At 40.9% G+C, this 4,938-nt stretch overlaps 1 protein-coding gene across 1 annotated transcript in view; it reads left to right on the top strand.

Moving 5' to 3' along the window:
* Positions 1-461, top strand: part of LOC143506180 (teneurin-1-like) — a 7,109-nt gene extending 6,648 nt beyond the window's left edge. Inside the window, exon 7 of the mRNA XM_076996249.1 lies at positions 1-461. This exon is cut by the window's left edge and continues 467 nt beyond it. The gene's annotated coding sequence lies outside the window, so the exon portion shown is untranslated.
* The last annotated feature ends 4,477 nt before the right edge of the window (positions 462-4,938 follow it).

The raw sequence follows: 4,938 nt of genomic DNA on the forward strand, positions 1-4,938 counted from the left end.
AACCTGCAACGCACTGCTTCACACACTCTGCATACAGCTCAGGAAGTGAAGAGTTGCCAGAGGTGGCAGGCCCCTGTCTTCCCTCTGACCTCTGACCTGAAGAGAAGACAGCCCGGACCGTGAGGTCAGTGCTGGAACCACAGCTGGGGGGTTCTGCATCTGGACAGAGTGGAGCACCTACAGACAAGAGAGAATCCGTACGGCTCTTAACAGGATCAGCGGACACGTGTTTTGATACAACTGTGTACAGTGTACTTTTTTAATATGTAGAGAGAAGAAATGTTATCTATGTGGAATTTGTGCCTTTCCTCTGTAATGGAAAACAATAGCAAGAATGGAGCTCTCTCACACTCACAGACACACACACACACACATATAAGCCCACATGGACACGCATACACACACACACACACACACACACACACACACACACACACACACACACACACACACACAATGAATGTTTCAGTATTATTAACATTATGTTTTTGTATGTTGAAGTTGTTTTAACACTGTAAACAGCGGTCCAAATCACCATGGCGGAGGTAGAAGGCCCCACTTCAGTGGCGGTTGGTTGGGTTTGGTTTTAGAGCTGATTCTCATGGAACTGCTGGGTTTGAATCATTTATTTAATTGAATGGGGTCATTTGTGGCTGCAGGCTGAGGGCGATTAGCCTGTGTGCATGCGCTGTTTCCTATACCACATATGAACAAATGTGCAGTTTAACAAGTTTGCATTCAGAGTGTTTACATTACATGAACTCACAGTCTTCTCAGCGTTGCAGTATCTGGGGGTCGCGTCTTGGCTCTGGTCCGGCTTTAACTGCAGGGTTTAAGTGAGACGTTCAGGAGCTCAGTGTGAAGGGAGAGGCCTGTGGTGGATTGTGGGTAATAACCACGGAACCTCACAATATTAAGAAACAGCTCTGTGAACACAGATCCAGCTCAGATAAACTGGCTGGATGACACGGACACCCAGGCTGTGTCTCACAAGTACTGCCGGATGGAAAACTCGATTATTTATGTACTAAATTGGTTGTTTATAATCTCTGTTATTTTAGCCATATGTGTTGTTGCTGTTAATATTACACCTTTTATCATCAGGCCTGAGGAGCGTCTGTTGCACTCGGCCACACGGCACCTGCTCAGTTGTCCAGGACTGGCTCATCCTTCTCGGGTTGGGAAGTAGGTTTTGTCTCTGGAGTTGTGACGGTTAAAGCCGTCATTTGCCACTTCACACGTCCGAAATGTCGACATCATATAATCCGACCAAACGAAACGTATGTGCTGTGTGATACAACTCGGCACATTTCAGTGTGTCTCAGATCCCCAGCACTGAACTTAGGTCAAAGGCCAATGACACAGAGATCAACTGTTAAACAATAATTAAATAATTTAAGGCTCTTTGTTTTCTTTCTTTGGTCGTTTGTGCCCTATGATGATGTACAAATGAAATTGTGAAGCTTTTGTCACATAAAACCACTGAGACTATGAACTGTACATTGGAAAATATCGGCTAGTTTTGTCTAAGATGTTGCAGTGTTTCTGTCCGGCCTCTGTTCATTGACCATATGTGAGTGTTAAAGGTTGTTAACAGAAGACAAGCTAATTTGGTCATTGAGGATTTTGATAAATAAATATGTGTATATGAGGCTGTTCTTGTGTTTTCCTTCAAGACAGAAGATGAAAGACCTTCCGTCCTGTCCACTGGCCTCACTGACAGTATTGAGTTGAGTCAGCACTCAGGAATATAAACCTGCCCAAAGAGATAACTCTATAAGTGACACATGACATAACTCTATAAGTGACACATGACATAACTCTATAAGTGACACATGACATAACTAGGGCTGCGAATCTTTGGGAATCCCACTATTCGATTCAGAATCGATTCTTGGGGTCACGATTCAATTTTTTCCCGATTCAGACCTCAACGATTCAATTCAAAAACGATTACAGGGTACCCGCGGGTCCTTAAAATGTCTTAAATTTAGTTTTCCATATTCAAGGCCTAAAAATGTCTTAAAATGTCTGGAATTTTATGAGGGGAGGCATTAAATTATTATAAGTGTGTGTTGTTCAGTTGTTCTGGCGCGATGTGAACTTTGCCGAATCTAGCGCTAATGCAGAAAATAACCGCTCCAGGGTCCTAGTGCTAGATTCCTAGCGTTGGAGTATACGGCCTCAACAACGTCAACAATTTTCATTCGCCCCCCCCCCCGTCAACGATGTGGAACACACCTGCATCCCCAGTAATAGAGAGGTATTAAAAAGGTCTTAAAAGTCATTGAATTTGAGATTTAAAAATGTGCAGATACCCTGGATTATTTACCGATTCAAAAACGATTCTCAATTCAAAACGAGCTACTTTGGTCTGCTGGCATGAAAGCAGAGTACATTTATAAAGATATTATAATTGTAAAGGTTTTATCAACATATTTCAATAATGTAAACACACAAAGGTAAATCCAAGACAACATGTCTGTTTGAGGCTGACACTCAGAACACTACATTAAACTAATAAAACTGTAGTAAAGTAAATAAAATTGGTAGGCTTAGGCTAGCTGCCAGAACTGGCCACTACTCAAAAATTTTATTATACAAAAATACTGCTCTTTCTGTAAAAAGAACAAATTGCTTCATACAAGAATTAGGCTTAGGCTAGCTGTCTATTTCTGAGAACATGCCACTTTCAGAAACAAAATTACAGGTTTTTCCTTAACAAATCACAAAAATAAAAAATATATGAAAGTGCTTCCAAAAATAAAAGTGCTGTTACATTAATGAAATGGGTAGGCTTACGTTAGCTGCCAGAACTTCCACTTCACAGATGAATATATATATATATATATATATATATATATATTAGTGGTGGGACTTTAACGCGTTAATTTCGATTAATTAATTACAGGAAAATTAACGCACTAAAAAAATTAACGCATTTTAACGCACGATACACTTTTGCATCGTGGAACGTTTCTCAGTGCACGAGTTCCAGGCGTACAGATTATATGGACGCACGATAAGATGAGCATGATGCAGATGACTGAAGAGGCTACGCTGGTGGATGGGAAATTTAAATATAAGAAACTTCCAGATGGAAGTTCAAACAAAAATAGTGTTATTTACACTTTATGTAGGAAGGAGTTCGCTTATCACAGGAGCACTTCCACCCTTCGTTACCACCTCAACGCAAAACATGTTGCAGCTAAAGCTGGGCGTACACTGTACGATATTTTAAATCGGGTACTCAGCTCCAGCTCAAACTGTACGACTAAATCGCAGGGAGAGTCGGCTCGTGGAGCTGCTTCAACAGTGCGATACTCTCACGAGGAGCGATTTGAATTTCACACATGTTTGATATTCTTGCGACGCTGCGATTTCTGATCGGGAGTTGGTCGTGAGGTGTGAATCGCTCCTCGTTTACCTGTGTAAACTATACGATGCACGACACGCGATTGAGCCGAAACGAGTGAAAAATCGGCTGAAAATGGGCAAAAAATCGCACAGTGTACGCCCAGCTTAACGCGCAGGTCAGTAATGATAGCTTAGCTGCTAAATGTATTCCTAGTACGATAGGGTGACCTAAACGTCCGCATTTCACATCCTGTCCCGGTCGTCCCGGGTTTTTTTTAAAGTGAGGAAATGTCCTGGTTTTTAAAGTACCTTCATTGGACCATTAAGACTGGATTAAACTTTCGCGAGTGACCGTAGTGCGCGACTCCGCACGCGTTTATACATGACGCGTCATATTATTTGTGTTGTTCGCTCTCTGTGGTCGAAGATAAAGGCTTACAAGAAGCGCTGCACATTGCGTCAACTGATGCAAGTTACGAACTACCGTCCAGGGGTGAGTTTCCCAAAACGTTCTTAGCACCAAGTACTTCTTAACCTCGTACGTAAGAACGAGGGAAAAAAAAACAGGTTATTGTGAAAGGGAAGTAAAACAGGTTATTGTGAAGAGCGCCACAAATGTGGTTCTGACTGGGGATCACTGGACCTCTGTTAGCAACAAGAATGATCTTGGTGTGACAGCTCATATTATAGATGATGAATGGAAGATCCAGTCATTTGCTTTGAGCATGCAGAAGACCACTTCTAGGCACTATGGAGATGCCTGTGGCAGAGGCCTGGGAAATTTAAGAAAAGTATACCATCTAAAATGGTATTAAAAAACATCTTCTGATTTACTTCAATTTTTCCAATATCCTGAGCAAAACTCCCAAAATTAAACAACATTTTGGTCAGAATTTCCAATGTTCTGAACTGTTTTCTGCACTCATATATTGGTCTGTGTAGTAGACTGGTGGAAAAATAAACAAGATGTTGAAGTTTGATTATGTTCATTGATTCATTCATCATTCAAACTTAAATTAATATTTCTCATGTTAAATACTGAAATGCGATTAATTTCGATTAATTAATTACAAAGCTTCCGATTAATTCGATTAATTTTTTTGATCGCGTCCCACCCCTAATATATATATATATACATACACCGTATTTTCTAAAAGCCGCATATATCTACTGAACTGAACACATTTAACTGAACTGATCAGTTTCTGAATGGTGCCTGTAGCATTTCATGTGTGACAGTTTTGGCTTTCAGCAGGTGTTGTGGCGAATTCTGACTCCCCTCGTTTATGCGCATTAAGACGCTACAGATTATATTGTTGATTTACATTTCTATGCATAAATAAGGGCTAGACTTTAATTATCCATCACAGCAAACTGATAAATACACACGCAGGGTTTCCCCCAGGATTTCCTTGAAGGTGCGGTGGCAGGACCCCCCGGTTGGGAACCGATAATTTATATCACGTTAATGATATCACGATATAACACAATTACACATGTTTCCAGTTATTTTCTTTATTTCCAACACATTCAGTGGCACATCTGGCAGGCTGGCTCAGAGCATTTAATCCTCCTGGATTT

The sequence above is a fragment of the Brachyhypopomus gauderio genome, unplaced genomic scaffold, assembly GCF_052324685.1.
Source record: "Brachyhypopomus gauderio isolate BG-103 unplaced genomic scaffold, BGAUD_0.2 sc425, whole genome shotgun sequence".
Taxonomy (NCBI): Eukaryota; Metazoa; Chordata; class Actinopteri; order Gymnotiformes; family Hypopomidae; genus Brachyhypopomus; species Brachyhypopomus gauderio.